General features: G+C 40.8%; 1 protein-coding gene across 1 annotated transcript in view; it reads right to left on the minus strand.

Moving 5' to 3' along the window:
- Positions 1 to 17,566, minus strand: part of rab41 (RAB41, member RAS oncogene family) — a 209,847-nt gene that overhangs the window by 103,560 nt on the left and 88,721 nt on the right. The gene's annotated exons all lie outside the window — the stretch shown is intronic.

Genomic DNA, 17,566 nt, shown 5'->3' on the forward strand with positions numbered 1-17,566 from the left:
GGGTCAGGCCGGCAGCGCCCTCTGTCCTGGAGCCAGACAGGCGATTGTGGGAACTTTGCCTCTCTCTAACCAGGCCACCTGTCCCTTGGTAGACAGTCCCCTTTCCGCATGTATCAGTGGTGCCTCTCCCCACCCACCAACCAGGACTGGGAGAACAAGTTCACACACACCCACACACACACACACACACACACACACACACACAGTAAGTAAGACTTCCTCTCTCTTGCGGAGTAAATATAACACATTGTATTAGCTGCATTTCTATTTTTAAGGGTAAAATGAAGAGAAACATTTTCAGGAATTCTTTCTTTTTTTATATTCTTCATAAACCAGAAGCTGTATAACATTTCCATGACAGTGACTGTGTCATCCATATTTACATAGGTGCTTAACACCATGGGCAATTGGGCATGCACATATGTCATCTGTAAAACGAGCAGGGTGTGGCTCTCACTCTATGATCACTGACTGTGTCATATTTCATAGAAAAACTCTTATTTCAAAATTGTTACGGAAGTAATTAAAAATAAATCACCACCCCCACATTTATTAGAAACTCTGTTATAGATACTGAGGAGGAATTAATGACACTGCAAAGTCATTAAAAGTAGACTCTGGTTTTAATTACAATCATTCTTTAATATGATCATTTTGAAAATTCATCATTTTTCTCAAACTCAAATTAAGTCAATTTCCAATTGGTAATATTAGGCAATCTGTTTGACATGTGACATTATTTATATTCAACCCCCCAACCCCCAGGATAAATCACCCCTGTGACAATGCAAAACAGCACCGAAGACACTTTGGTTGATAAGAGAGAGATTTGGTTACACCTGGCGATTATTGATAAGATTAAATTGGAGACAGAGGGATGAGGTGAGGTAGGAGGAGGGTGGAGGAGGGGATAAAGGTTTCCTCACTGGTGCATGAAGAACAACATCTAAGGTGGTCGGGGCAGGAGCCATGAGGTTGTCTGAAGACCTTGTCTGATGCAGACTGTGAGGTGTGCACAAAGGTGAGACTTGGAGCTATAGGTGTTAAGGCTCGCGATGGAGCTAATCTGTGGATTTAGACCGAGACAAGCTGCAGGGACCGGGACGGGGTCTGCTGAATGTGGATGGCCGAGGGGTCGGGGGTCGTGTTTACCTGCAGCAGGTATTTCCTCTGGGAACTGATAAGACTCAGGGAGGGGAAGTGCTCTGTTCCAGGTGAGTGCAGAGGGGCCCGCAAAATGACACCATACACAATCTTAACTTTAACTCCCCCTCATCCTTCCCCTTCAGGCTCCTCCCCAAACAGGCCTACTTTAAGTATCACACTTTGACCTATTTTCTTAACATGCGACAACTAACATGCTCTAATTTGAAGGGCTTTTAAAGATGTATTTTGTGCATTCACCTGCCTCTAGTGGATTTATTGTTGATACTAAACACATAACATTCATTGCAGCTTTTGTCAAAGTATGAATTAACATAGACTTTCTTTTTTCTTCCAAGTTTGTTTGTTGACTGAGTAAAGTGAGCCGCAGTAAGTGGGCGGGACGTCTTTCTTTCAGGTGTGTCTCTGTGTCAGGCAGCTGTGATACGGCTGTGGTGTCACCTTGTTTGTTTACCTTCTCTCTTCTCTCTTCCTCTTCCTCACCTGGCCTCGGCTCCGATGCCCTGCCCTCCCGGCCCCTGGGCCCTGAGAGGAGTCAGTGAGCTAGAACATGTTAACAAGCACAGCCTCGACCACTGTATTGAAAGACACACACGCTTGCTGCACAGGAGTGTAACAGGGCAGGTCGGGGAGAGCTAAGGGCTGGTATTGCTGAATTTTATTTTATTAAGCCTGATTTAAGTAAATTATGGGTTATGCAAAGTTTTACAGTGGTTTAAGACTTTAATAAAAATCAAAAAATCTACCCGACTGGACAGTTTTTCACCATTGCATAAACATGGTTCCTGAGTATAGGGCCCTGTTTGTCAGACCCCCCCCCCCCCCCACACACACACACACACATACACAAATAAGAAACATATAATGTCTCTTTCAAAACCAAGCACTACATTAAAAACTATATACACTCTTCTAAAATTTAACTTTTTCTTCCAAACTAGAAATAAATAGATATAACAGATTATTAACATTTCTAATGATATAAGCAGAGTATACACTATTACTGTATGTGTTTGGCATTTTAATTTCTTGTAGTATGCTGTAAATATGAACACAAATATGGGGAAACAAAATGTATTTTTCTCAATACTGAAAATAAAATAGATCATAGAGAAAATAACTGTAAACTTCATTCTACTCCTTTTTAAAAAAACATGTGGCGGAAGCAGGACATGACAAAAAAAGATACCGCGGAAATCTAAGATAGCACACAAAGTGTCAGAGTCCCACACTGTAATCACAGTTTTTCATCAAATATCAATGCTACATATTATTTGATTAGTATCAAAGAGTATGGAGCTGCTTCATTTAGACAATCAGTCGCTCAATTTTCACCCCCTCCTGCTCTCCTGCTGTGAATCATCCTGAACATTAACCACCATGTTTACAGGTCAGCTCATCCCAACTTCTTGAGGAAACTTTACAAGGGGGCTGGCAGGAACAATTCCAGGTAAAGCCTGTGGGGGGAATTCGTCGGTTTGCATTCACAAACGCGGCTCCCCCTGTTTTGTGCATGTGTGAAACACCAATGGTCAGTGTAGGCTATAGTAGCTGACTATCTGCAGCATTTTAGCTTACTGACTTTAGCACAAGTAAGCCACACGGTAACTAGCATATCGACTCTTAATGTATCTTCCGCTGTTGTTGTTTGTAGGTTTCGTCTGACAGCATAGTTGTAGGGGGGGAAACTGGGGCTATATAAGGCCATAGCTTGTTGCTAATGGAGATCAAGATGAATTTTTTGGTAATTCTGGTGATGTCATGGGATTTGCTGAGCTTGAAAGAGTTTAATTCACACCTGTCTGTTTTCAAAAGACGATGCTTTTTTGTTGGCTGATGGTCAAATTTTAAATCCCTACAGATGTCTACCTTAGCTTTTCATTGTAGGGTTTAATAATATAGAGGCCGGAAGCATTTACATCTTTATCACTTTCATTTAGAGCCTGGCAGCTACCCAATAAAACAGCTTAACCAGCTTTAATGCACAGCAGAAGCATTGTGCTTTAAAACATGTTTTCTTTTAATTGTCATGAAAACATAAAGATCTGGACACCTGTGCTTGTGCATTCAAAGGAGACACGAATAAGTACTCAGCTTGCAGTACAAGATCTTTGGTGTGCACCTTCAAGAGTTAGCATCGCTGCTATCAGCCAAGGAGGTGAGAGTGGTGTGTGAGGTAGTTGCGTTGTGCTTCACTCCTCCTCTGTTCTCTTCTCCACCTCCTCATGCCCTCTCCTCTCCTCCTCCATCTCTGCAGAAAGCCTCATTAGTGCTGAGGAGCTGCTGAGGTAGCACACGGCTGCCATTGTGGCCAATCCAAACATCAGGACCTCTCCATCCCCGAGCCCCTCCACTTCAGAAGCCCCCCGACCAAATCCCATTTTCAGGCTCCGCAGCTGCCGGGCTCTGCCAGAGCACTTAGCCGTGTCATTCTATCCGGCTCTCCAGGGCCGCGGAGGAAACAGGCCTGTTTTGTGCTTGGCAGTCTCTGATATGACTCCAGAAATGGAAATGAAGCCATGGATCTTCATTAGGGAGAGGCAGGTGTCCACAGAGACCCAGCCCAGGTGAAGGAGCTGGAGGGGGGGGTGGGCTTGCAGAGGGTTAGGGGGAATTGGATTGGTGGGGGTTTTCGATCCTTAAAAACTCAATGATGGGCCTCGGTTTCCTCTCCATACACACATGCACCCATACGCACATACACACTTCTTCCCCGCTCCTCCACCCCAGCACTTAATTGCCCATGTAATGAGCTGCAGTGAATGGGATTACTTGTGTGGAGGCACTTGAGGACCTTGTGCATTGGGGGGCACCTCCTGCAGGCCCTCATCTCTTTAGGGAATACATTTAGGATGATGTTTTCTATGAAGCGCAGGGGCAAAAACCTCAGCTCTCCTCGCTGCATCTGGCCTCGTTGCATTAGGCCCTCCATCCACAGCCCCGCCCCACCCTCCTCTCACCCCCTCGGGCTCTTTTGTTTCCTTAATTATTCATTACAGAGAGGTGGCCTTCGCTTTGAAACCTGTGGAGGTGGATGAGGCTTGGCGCTGACCCACGAAGCAGCCGAGCATCCTGGAGCCTGAGACGTGTCTTTGTGACAGGACACCTGTTATTTCTCCATCCTCTAACTACACATTAACAAATCTGAGGTGAAAATAATACCACCATTTATTTGTGTACATTAATGGATTACATATGACACTCAGATGATGTCCATCTGTCTTTTGAATACATTTTGCGAAGATGTTTGTCAATTGAAACAAAAAGAATAAGCTTTAATTACTGATTGTGCACAAATATAAACCAAAGCCAGTGATAAAAGCACTTTTTTTCCCTTTCAAATATTGTGTAAAACAGCAATGACACCTACTTTGAGGACTATGCAAATGTTATTTTTAAAGTTCCTCAAAGTAAAACAGACTTTACTGCCCAGTTAATCTGTGAGTTAAGTGTGAAGGAGCCCTCTCCATGGCGCCCAGGGCCGCTTCTCTTCTCACGCTGTTTTTGGTAAAATATTAGCCCCCGCAGCCCTGTGCCGGGCGGCTGACAAATAGAGGGCTGTTGTCCCCCTTCTCTCACAGGGCTGAGGGTTAATGATCCCAGTTTCGGGGGGTTAAAGCCTGCCAGTAGGCCCTTTCTCTCGCACCCCAACAGATGTTGCTAGGACTTTAATGTGGTTATCAAATCGGAGTGCCCTCTGAGCCCCGGGAGCTCTTTGTGTGCCGTTGCATTCCAGGGCCTCGCCGTGGTGACAAGGCAACCCGGGGGCCAAGCCGGGCTCCTGCTGAGTCTTCCAGCAGCCCCTCAGAGCTGACAGCTCAGGCTGCCCCCTCTCCCTTACACCAGCACCATCTCCGCTGGGCCCCCTCTCTGTTTGTGCCCCTGATCCTGTCCCTTCAGTGTCATAAAGTCATCCTCTGTCTCCCCCTCCATCCCACAGTGACCCTCTCCGTCATGCCACTCTCTCAAACTGGGCCCACTCACTCTCACTAGCCCACTCACATTTTTTGTCACACCCAATTAAGCTCTCTTCCACACATATGTGCCAACACTGATTGCAAAACACAGATGTATTCCTTAAGCAATAATTTATTGTAGTTAAAAACTAAATGATACTGTAGCATGTCTCTGCATGTGTGGGTGCGTTTATACACTTATTATGCTTTTTTTTTTTAATGCAGGTGGTTCAGCCTCTGCAAACTTCATTATTTAATGCAAATGTTTAGAAAATAACATTTATTTTCATTCAAAGGCAAATTCTTAGAGTTTTATACTTTCACAAAATGTCAAGCAGAGATTCTTGTAAATGTGTTAAAAAAATGATGCACAAAACAAACAAATTACGAAGATACAGCCACAAAAAGCACATTTGAATTTTCACCATGATTAAACAACTCAGAGTTTCAATAAAGAGCAAGTATATAAAAAGATGTGGAAGAAAATGTAAAAGAAAAAATGGTTCCAACCTTAAAGCCAAAGGAGAGGTACGAGGAAGAGGGCTTTTCCAGCTATATCTATATAACCTCCTCTTGTAACAAATAACAAAATGTGTAAAACAAAAAACAGACTTTCAAAAGAGGAAGCAGCAACAGAACACACCTGAGACTGTCAAATTATTTAAAATAAGATTACATTTCTTTATGAATCTATCAATCAATCTTTAAACTATGAGAGGAAAACCAGAAAATAAGGGGTTAAAGAAGAAGGGGGTGGGGGTGGGAGGGTTTCATGCTTAAGCTGTAGGCTATATATCTTTCTCATGTACCTTATTTCAATATGTGAATGAAATACCATAACTTCAAAAAGAAAAAGTAGAAATAAAACACATGCAATACTGGAAAACGATGTAAAACAAGATTACATTTGCAACCTTGAATCTACTTAGAAGAGGAAACCGTTCATTAAGTGGTTAAATTAAAGAAGCAGAAACATGGAAATTAGAAACTTTTGTGTCTGTACGATGGCTTTATGTCCTTCTCTTGTACCACATTTCGTTAAAATGTTCCTAACTACACCTGTGTGAACGGAATATTTTGGCCGAGTGTGAATGTACACTTGAGCCATGCTCTACAGTGGGCACCTAATGATTTCTGTTTTAACATTACTAAAACCTTTTATGTCAACAAAGAGTGCGCGCTGTGGTAAACAGTGTGTGACACCTCATTTGTAATTGTAAACAGGTCGAGTGTTCATAGGTGTCACAAACACCTCCTGGATGAATAGGTCACAGTCTTGGAGGCGATACTGGAGCCCTGAGGTCAACCAGAGCTTTCTCTGCTCCTCTCTGCACATACAGTATCAATGCCAGCAGCTGTGGGATTGTTTGTACACAGATGCAGAGCAGCTTGATGATAATTGCCTTGCAGCTGCACTCCCAGGCTTATACTGGTTTTTTCCCCCTTTAGTGCAGGCTCATATTGTGTGTGTATGTGTGTGTGGAGCATTAAGAGCAGGAATGTGGGAAACAGTCGTAATTAAAGTATTCCGTAACTCAATTAAGGAGCCTCCTCCCCCCCCCCACCCCCGAGTACAAAGTGCTATCCTACACCTTTACCCTGCAAGAGGAGATCCCAGTCTGTGGCCTCTGCCTGGCCTGAGGCCTTCACTGTTTAACTTATGTCAGGACAGGTTGCATTGAGAAAAGGGGGATTTGTTACATGAACATTTGAAGGTAAAAGTGAACATGAGGTGGAGAAAAGACAGTGAAGTGGAATAAATGGGGAATTGCTGTTCCACAGAGGGGCTGCTTACGTGGTTAGTGCTCAAGAGGTGAGACACTCATTACAGCCAGCAGTCATTTTTCATCCACTGTTATCAACTCACTGTGCACTGAAGATGGATGGATGACAATTACACAGATACAATCCTCACATACTGTAATATAGCGCTCAACTAAAAATAATTATAGCATTCTGTAAGTTTAGCTAAATAGCTGTGTGTATATTTTTTTCCCCCACAACCATTGTTTCCTTCAAGGTGTTCTCCAAATATTTATAAAAGTGGTCATTAAAAAAAAAAAAACTTTAAAGAAACTACCTTCATATCTTTTGTTTTAATGTTCCCAAACTGCAGCACATTATGGTCCTGGGTAATGTATCTGAGTACTTTAAACAATGACAGGCAACAATCAAGGTGCTCAATTAACTGTATAATGATGAAGACATCAATTACCAAATTGATTGATGAGGCCAAATGATCCGATTCATTTTCTCCATTGGGCGTAAAAAACTGGGAGCAGCAATAAGAGAGAATTTGTTGATTAATGATTTTGAAAGTGCAGGAAGCCCTTAGCCATAATATTATATGCCATTTAGTATACCAGAAACCGCTATAAACACTTTAAAAAAAGATCTTTTGAACAGAAAACACTGAGATTGAAACATTAAGATGATGTATTACAGAGCCATGTAAAAATACACTCTATATTTGTGGTTATAAAGCAACTAAAATAGCTTGTTTCAGAGTTTCAAAAGATACGGCTTTATTTACTTTTCTTCAGCCTTTTCTCTCATAATTCTCTGATTTGTATAAAAAAGGTTAATGTATCAGATGATTGTATTTCTTTTCTCCCCTGCCATTGATGCTGATGATGTTCCTCAGCCCCTCAAACAATAGCGAGAACAATGTTTGAAGAGCGCCTTGAGACCAGCTTGGACTCAGGCTTTACTTTTTATTCTTTGCTTGTTGTCAATGTGTAGAGGGATAATTGAAGCGATCCTTGACTATGGGATCTATTTATACAGAGCATAATTCCCTCTGTATTCAGGCATTATCATGGTGTCAGAACAGGCACAATGGCACAATAAGGTCAATATAATGAAACTCCAAAACAATATGGTGACATTCGTATAATAAAAAGTGAGCCACTCCCGGTCTGTTTGTTGCTGTTATAGTGGCCGTGTTTTATTCAGGTCATTAGAAAATCATCACAACCTTAATGTGAGACATAAATGGTGGGATGTTGTTTTCTTAACAATAGTAATAGTCGTGCAAACATGATGGTTTATTGTCTTAATACTTCAAAAAATTAAACTCTGAAACTCTAAAAATGAATTTTTAATTACATTTTTGTTGCCGTAATTTATTTAAAAAAAACATTGAAACACTTTTTAAGTTTGTATAATAAACATGGCTATATATTTTATTGAACTTTTTTGCTGACATACATTTTTTTTAATTTCCTACAATTTTGCCACTTAATATAAAAACCATTGTAAAATAAGAGTTAGCAGCATTAATAGTTGCTTAGTAGTTTGCCTTACCTTCATAGATAGATAGATAGATATATAGATAGATAGATACTTTATTGAACCCAGGAAATGTAATAACCGTATAATTACCTTTAAACTGTTTTTATCAAAATTAAATGTAGTACTGGGAAAGAAATCTGATTTGTGTCGCTACGACTTTATTTCTTTATTTTCTGTCTTTTGTTTTACTTACCAGCATTTGGAGCCACAATTACATCAGTTATCCTCCTTTTCCCATTAGCAAATTTGACACCCCCCTCCCCCTTTATAACAGCCCCATATCATTCTGCTTGACTTTCCCCTGGGCCTGAATTCAGTTATTGATTGCCCGTTCAGTTTCACTTGGAAAAGGTTGATAAAAGGAGGTTTTCACTTTCTCAATTTGATGTGACAGCTCCCTAACAAGAATAATGGAATGCGCCCATTCACAGGCAAATCAAGCTAATCCAGCGTGCCCCTCCGCTCTCAATGGAGAAGTCACAGTCCTTCCCGGCCCATTCCATCACAAGCCTCTCTCTTCAGAAGCCTTCGAAGTTAGCCCAACTCCTCCAAAAGACAACATCGCTCTTTGTGTGCCCTCTCACTCACCATCAAATGGATAAATAGCTCCATAAATGTATACAGAGTTAGAGTGGAAACTAAACTGAAGCATAAAATCAGATTGTTTTATGTGTGATCTGATTTCACTGATTCCCACTCATCATTCGGTCTTTTGTCGGAAGCTGATAGAAAGTTATTATCAGACTTAACTAAATTAAGTTAAGTTAGCTAAATTAAAGTGGATTTTGGGACAATGTCATAAATAAGAAAGTAACAAGCCTTATTTGTTTTGCGTATAATTTAAAGACGTATTTTTCCTCGTGAATATAAAGATCTGTTTTGCAAAAGAATCTGTTGTCAGCAGCAGGTGTGATAGCAAAAGGTTCCTAACTCCCTTCACTGGAATTAGCTAAGGCTTTCTTTCTGATCCTTTTTTTCTGCAGAAACCAGGTGGCAAAGCAAAGTGTATATGAGTCACATTAAGTGAGTAAGTAAGCATGCTTGTCTGTGTGCATGGCTTGTGTTATTACATGCATGCCTGCATGTGTATGTTTGTGATAAAGCAAATGCAAAGTTATTATTGGAACTTCAAAGTTTGAAGACACTTCAGGCACTAAGGATCTATCATTACATGTGGGAGGCCTGAAAGCTGCAAGTAGACAAATATATTAGACAAATACAGGCTCATTGATAGGGTCCTTTGGTTTCAGGCAATGCACCCAAGAGGAGAAGAAAATCACTTAATTTAACTGTCTTTTGCAGCGGCTATATTTACGCTTTCAAAGGACACTTTAAAGTCTTCTCCTGTTTTTGGACCCAGACACTGCTGAGGTCTCATTCACATTTGACTTAACAAGACTGAACAATGACTTTGTAAGACTTTGGTTATAGCATTAAAGTGCCTCAGGTTCACTCACAATCTGCTTTTAGTCTAGAGAAAAGGGAGATTACCATGATTTTGCTTTATCCAGCACATGCAAGCCTCAAAACCATAAAACACTACCCAAAGGCATCCCTGTCCCGCTCTGAATGTGCACTTGTTACTGCTCTCAATTCGGCTTTCAGCCCCCTCTAAAGAGACAAGGCCCAATCACAATATTGTCAAGGCTCTGTTGGTTTTCTGGTTCAAATCCTTGTTCACGCTGTTTGCTGAGTACTCATCTGCTGTGACAGCCTTCAGACAAACAGTGAGTCCTGAAAGAGGTCTCCCCCAACCAGATCTTTCCTGCTGGGCAGCGGCTGAAACGCTCCTTTCTCTCGCCATCAAGTGGAACCCGGGCTATTGAGTTGGCCCCTGGGATCCCTCCATTGAGGTGGGCTATGGGCCAGTGCTTCGCCCCTCCTCACCCTGGGCCACCCTCATTCTCCCGGCACACCTGTACCCCTTAAACCCCATCGTGGGAACCTACTCGCTGCCTCTGCCACCTGAGTGGATCACTGTGCCAGCTGGGCACATCTGACATTACCCACAGGGAGTCTAACTAAGATAGTCACAGAGTGCCAGATTGATGATCTCTTAGAACTTTTATACTGGCAAACTGTCGCTCTTATTGAAGTCAGAGAGATAAAGGGATCTCTGCAGGAGCTATGAATCAAAGTTGTCTTATTTTGTCATCCATAGAAGCTATTTAAGACTTGCATATCTTAAAAATGCATCACAAAAACACATTACCAGCCTCAGATCGCTGTTCTCCCTGCTTCCCCTACCCTCTACATCTCCATGGCACACTGCAAAAAATGGCATCAATTAATCAACATTCATGAACCGTTTACTTGAGCTCCCCTTTGTGTGCTGCAGGGCCTAATCCAGACAGAGACCAGGCTGTTCTGCAGCAGTGCAGACTGCGTCACTCCACCCTTTGTGGGAGAAACCCATCAACTGGTGTTTCAGGGAAATGTTTCCCCCTACTGAGAGCCTAACCTTCCCCCCTCTCTCACCCTCTTCCTCTTGTGCCCCCTCGGTACTCAGGGCAGGAAGCTCCATCTCTTAAAGGAGGCCATCCATCCATCTTGCCTCTTCCCATCCAATTCACAGCCGCTCCACATGTATGAAGACATCTGTCCATATTTGATCAGATATTCCATTTTGCTGCAAATGATCCCACCCTCCATCCCCACCCTGAGGGAGGCAACTGTTTCAATGTGCCGATACTTTCCTGCATAATAACCTGCCAATTCTTTGCCCTTGCAGAAGAAGCAAGTTTAATTGGGCCGTGCATTTAGAGCTCTTCTACAATTACACAATTACAGCGGAGATGCATTTCTGCACGTTGCGATGTTTGCCCCAATTTGCTGCACTTTTCATACAGTTTAACTCTGGTTGCCTTTTCAGGGGATGCAAATTTGGCTCATTTGGCTTCAAATGAAGCATAATTGCTCATATTGAAATCTACACCTTTCTACAAGAGGTTCCTGCCAGTTAGTTCTCATTAAACCTACGGAGAACAAAAATTCCCAATTCCATTTCAGCACATATGCCATCTGTATCATCTTGTGTTAAAAGCAAGGAAATTGGACTCAAAATGGATGCTGAGTGCATGGAAACCTCCAGTCAGTTTGTTCACGTAAGTCATTGCAGAATAACCTTTTTTTCAAACTCCGGAATTCTGTTTTCTAAATTTCTCATGAGTTGGAAATTCAGTGGGAATAGTTGAGAGAGAAGATAAGAGACATGTCCGATTGAATTTAAAGCTGGTTTCATTGTTGTCAAATACAGAATTTGTTTGCTGAAAAAGCTTTCAATTAAGTGCATCCTAATTAGTTCGAAGGGCATGCACGGCTGGTCTCTCTACTTTCAAAAAAACTGAATGGTGTGTCAACCCTGTCTTGTGATCACCATCAAAGTGTTTTTCACTCCTTCCTCTTCTTTTATATCACTGTCTGGAAAGTTATAGAAAAAAGCTCAGTTTCTAAAAGGCCCTCTGAGCGTGAAGTGGTGGCCTGAGCCACACTCCAAACAATGCCTTACAAGATACTGTTTAAATTCATATCCGCTCGTCCTTTCTTCCTGGGGGACAACACAACACACTACTGACCCACTGATACACAATTAGAAGTGATGCGGCAGTTAAGGCTACAAGCAACTCTGTTTAACCGTCTGTCTTTGACCCTCCACCATTGAATAAATATAATGCCCCCAATGAGAGTAAAGACACTGAGGTGGAGTGAAAAGGGAGCCGGGAAGATTTTAAGCCACACATAAGTAGTTAAAGACCTTTATAGAGTATAACACCATTATCCCTGCTGAATAAAAATAGGATTTAGTGTTTTTTCCACTTAATTTAAATCAAAAGAGTCCCCACCTTACATATTGCACTGGTAATGTAATGGAGAGAGAACCACAAAAAAGGCTTTGTGGCTCTGACACCTCCTATAGTGGGACTGTGTTGTCCCGCGAGCAAAAGGGAGAGAAAGGTTTTTCTTCCCTGCGTTGCTATCTGCTAACGCATTCTAATTGATGCTGCTGCATTCCTCCACTGGATGCATTCAGTGAATAACGAGCCTTGGACTGAATACCCATGAATTGGTCCCCACCAAGCAAAGCAGTAAAGCCTTTGGCCCCCCTCCCATCCCACCGCCACCATCGCAACCACCACCAAGCATCACCTCCCCTCCAAAAAAAAAAACCTTCCCCAAAGCTCTCCTCTAGCTTCACCGCCCATTAAAGCACGACCATTGTGCAGAGATGCAGTCCACAAAAGCTGTCAATCTCTCTGGGTCCTCCAAAGCTTGGACTCACACAGACTGGAGTGACAGAACCCCCCCCCCCCCCTCCAAACAACCCACCCGTGTTCCCCCAAAAAATCCTCTCCCTGAAAACTTCCCAGCTAACTATCCCCCACCACCCCCTCTCTCTCTCTCTTGCTCTCTCACTCTCTCACTCTCTCCAGCCCCAGTGCACAAAGCATCAATCTGTCTTCAGCCCCAGCACCCTTGGCCCTTTGTCCCATCTGCAGGTGCCTCTGAAAGCACCCACGGTTGCCCCAGCCTCTGCGCACGCCACGCCTAGTCCAGGGACAGGAACTGCTGACAAAGGCCCAGTGTGGGAATGAGGGATGCGTGGAGGGAGGGAAGGGGGTGTCGTGGGGGGAGGCTGCTCTAAGACAGATGGCTGGGGAAGTCTACCAACTCCTCCACAGGGGCTGTCAGTTTAGATTCAGGACTACGAATGAGACACACGGAGGAAGAACCAGTGAAGGAATGCCCACTGAATTCTGCAGCTACTGTACATTTAAATAAGGCCCAGAACACAGAACCAGCAGCCTCCTCTGCATCTTTGAAACAGCTGTCTCATATGATTTTGAACACTCAGAATTTATTTTTCTCTGAAATTATGTTTCAGCCTTTTAAAATGTTAAAACAGCTACCTTATATGACATCATTAAATACATTTGATATGTTTAAAATACTAATTTGCTGTTTTAAAAATGTCAGTGCAAAAATATCCATAAACAGATAATTATTGATTTCCTTCTCCTTCAAGCTTTACCTTCAATTTGAAATAGCTTCTGAATTTTCACACATATATAATTTTTTTATTTGAATTGTTATTATTATTTGCACACAGCTCACAATAGTGAAACATTTCAATACATTTATTGCATATACATATTCAGTTAAATTTGAATTTTGCTGTATATGTGCTATCTTGTCTCACATCTCTACATTTATTCTGCATTAATTTTAGTATTCGAAGGTAAAATTTGAATACTTTTAAAAATTTAAAATTCAAACACAACATTTGGAAAAACCAGCTTTCAGAGATGCTCTGACATCGTGCAGATGTGTGACCTCAATGTCAGTCTTCAGCAACACTTACATACATAACAAATTATTAACAAAAATAATCCAAGATCCTTGACTGAAAGTTATCTAATACAATTCTCTTGGTAACAAACTGTTCTCAGATCTGCAGCTTTTCTGAACTTCTTTCCTCAGTGCAACAAGTTAGTTACTTCTTATCAATGTCACTGTGCTGCCACCATGTGGACACAAGTTAAATTACAGCAACCAGTTGATGAGAACGTGTTTACACCCGAAATACGCATATAGGACTGAATGACAGTAAGTGATTTCTGTTGAAATATGCCCATTTATTTATCAAGAACTTCTGTCTATACTTTCTCTGCATATCTGTATATTTTATCTTAATTTCCTTTATCTTGTTTTTACTGATGGCTCAGATATCTTTCCTTTAATTTTACTTGATTGATGGTAAAGTATGTTGTTTATTTTGTTTTCACTTGTCTTATTCCTACTGATGGGTTACTTTATCTTGTTTTACTAAGGGCTATTCACTTTAGTGTCGAGTACTGTTGTCACTTGATCATGTTTTGTCCTCTTCTGTTGATTTTATGGTAAAGGAGGCTGACTTACTCATTGTAATCCAAATCTACCTACAGGTACAAATAAAGTTACCTTTACATTCCCTCGCCTTTAATTTATGACATTTGAGCAGCCTCATATTCATCCAATTATAATTTCCAAGGAATTAAATCCAGGATTATGATTATTTTATCTTTTATCTCAGGATCCATGACACTCTCACATTTTCTTCAGTTTTCTTTAGAAGTCTTAAAATAATCACAATCTCTATACAGTGGCTGCTCTGGAGTTTTCACTTGTATCAGATAGTAGATGAGGATTCAACGGAAGATCATGTGTCCAGAGCAGCAACAGAAATGTAGCGTGTAGTGTTTTTTAAAACCTGTAACGTATTAATGAGCCCACAGTGTATATGTATTTATGCTCAAGAACATTAAAAATTCTCCTATCTTGTGTGAAGCTTGTCGTCTTAGCTCTGAACAAGTGCTTTGACCTTGCTGTAAAGCATCGGAGACAAGTGTTATCCTCAATAATCAACAAAAAGTACAAATAAAATGAAATTCTCCATCTGGCCACATGGTGGAGTTAGAGTCCAACTTACAGAAATGTAGTTTCATTGGCAATGGCTTGGTGTGACTTCTACTTCCTTATTACGCAACCTCAAAATTCTCTAAAACAGTCAGGAAACAGTTTTGCATTTTGACTGCAAAACTGCTGCACGATTTAGAACAAGCCTGATTAATCAGCAGGTGGTAAGAACAGATTCTGAGCAGTTAGCACACACGTTATAGTCATTCATTTCCATAAAGACTTCAGCAGCACAGTACAGTACAAGGTGACATTATGTTCAGAGTAGTGTTTGAGTAGTGCTGTGACTTATTTTGCATATAGGCCTAATTATCTTGGTTATTTAAGATGGCAGTCAAAATGTAAGCTTTTACACAGGTTTTTGGCCAGTGTGTTGTCAAACTAGAGAAATACTGTCATGGTAGAATCATAATTTGAATAATTTGATCATGTTAATATATTGTGTGCTTTATCTGCTGGTAAAAACTGTGGTCTTCAAGCTTGTTACTTCCTCATTTTTAAGAAACCTAGTTTGCAAACACATTTTGAGAACATGATGTTCCTTGAAATGTTTTGACGCTGATATCTCTTAATTGGTCTTCAGAATCAGAATCAGAAACAGAATCAGAAATACTTTATTAATCCGTGAGGGAAATTCGTTTGTTACAGTTGCTCTAAAACCACAATATGGCAGTAGAAATATAGTTATATACAATAAAATATTAATCAAATAGAATAGGAATGTAAGTAAGATATCAAGAAATATGTACAAGAAATATTTACACGAAGGCAAGACTACAGCTAAGTACCAAGCGCATCTTAATATTAGTTTGTGCTGTACAAAAGTGCAGAGTGAGGTCCATATGGAATATATACACATATTTTCAAGATTATTGCACTGTTTGTTTCAATATTGTACTTTGTGTTCATGGACAGATTATTCATTATTATTATATTGCAGTTTTAATAAATAATGAATTATGGTGGAGGTTACAGTTTTAAAATAAGATGTTGTAGCTTTAAGGTAAAAAAGTTGAATTAAGGCGGTGCCAGTTTCCTAGTGGTTAGTGCCTGTATAGTATAGACGCTATAGTCCTAAAAAAAGGCGGCCTGGGTTCAAAACCGACCTGTGGCTCCATTCCAACATGTCCACTGTCTATCTTTTTTAAATATATTTTTGGGGCCCTTTTTGCCTTCATTAGATAGGACAGCTGAAGAGACATAGGAGATGTGCTGAGGAGAGAGAGTGGGGGATGACATGCAGCAAAGGGCCAAGATCAGATTCGAAGACTATAGCCTCTGCACATGGGGCGCCCGACATACCCGCTCGGATATCTCTATCCACTGTCCTATCTCTGAAATAAAGGCATAAAAAGGTTCAATTATTTGCCTTGAGAAAAGTTAATCATGAATCACTCCCAGGATTTGTGTATTTCAATTGTTGTATGTTTGTATAAAAACAAAAAAATCTTATTAAATGACGACAATGGAGTTGATGTCATGGCAGCTTGGTTGGAGTAGGGGGGTCTGCTGCTTTTCCTTCTCATACAGTTTAAGGTATATCTATTTCAGTTGCTAATCAAAAAAATGTGTGCTTGTTTTCCGTCAAGGTTGACTCGTCATAGTTTCCACTGGTCATAAAACAAAGAAACAACATGTCTACCTAATCGTCCAGGGTTTTGTGGTTCAGAGTGCCGATACACATTCTTACAGAAAGACCTACAAAAGTCAGCTGGGATCCTTGACAGCATGGATGCTATCTAAAAGTTATGTACACATATCTGTGTTTTTATATCGTATGCACCTTGACTACAGTTCCTCTCTGACTCTTTTTCAAATTAACCACATTTCACATCCAACCAGGAAGTCACTGAAGCAAAAATGCAAACCTCGGGCCACATGCAAATAGCAACGAAGGTCAGTCGTGCTATGACACACAACAGTACAAATAAAAGAGAGTCAGATTTCTATTTGTAGCCTACATGTTGTAAATGTCATCTAAATTGCAGTGCATGGAGTTTTACATGTAAACCTTTGAATTCAAGGTTTAAAAGCTAAAACGTGCAAACATTTAGTCATTGTGGTTTTGAATAACTAAAATTACACTATTGTTTTTCAAGGTGTCACAGAACACAACCACATCATTAAAGAGACCAAACATCTCTATTAGACCTGTTTGTCTCATTTACAACAAAATCTTGTGAGAGTGAATGTAATCTCATTATGCTCTTCAAACACGCTTACCAAGAATGAAGACATTGTTCTCTGTTCATTCATAGGTTAAAGGGGACATAGGTATTTTCTGTTCCTTGTTCTTAAGGTTTTTTAGCTTACATGTCTTTGCTTCAGCTTGTGCCACATTTGCACACATTTCCATTACACATGCACAATAAAGCTATATGGCACTATTAGTCAAGACGCTAATAGAGAAGTGTTTTTCTACAAACCCAGTTAGATTAAAAATGCAAACTATTCAGACTAAAATATCTAAAATGTGGAAAAAAAGTGGTTTTAATCTTCAGTGAGGTAACAATAAGAATTTCACCTGTTAAACAGCCTTTCTCCCACTGGTTAAGAAGAGGCTCAGACTTTATCACAAACAAAAGGATTATACTGCATTGTTTTAGACTTTTGTCACTTTTTGCACTGAGCTGTTTGACCTTAGATTTCTTAGCCAGTAGCGGGTCTCCTGGCTAAACAATACAAGAGGTGGAAACAAT

This window comes from Labrus mixtus, chromosome 10, assembly GCF_963584025.1.
Source record: "Labrus mixtus chromosome 10, fLabMix1.1, whole genome shotgun sequence".
In the NCBI taxonomy this organism is placed as follows: domain Eukaryota; kingdom Metazoa; phylum Chordata; class Actinopteri; order Labriformes; family Labridae; genus Labrus; species Labrus mixtus.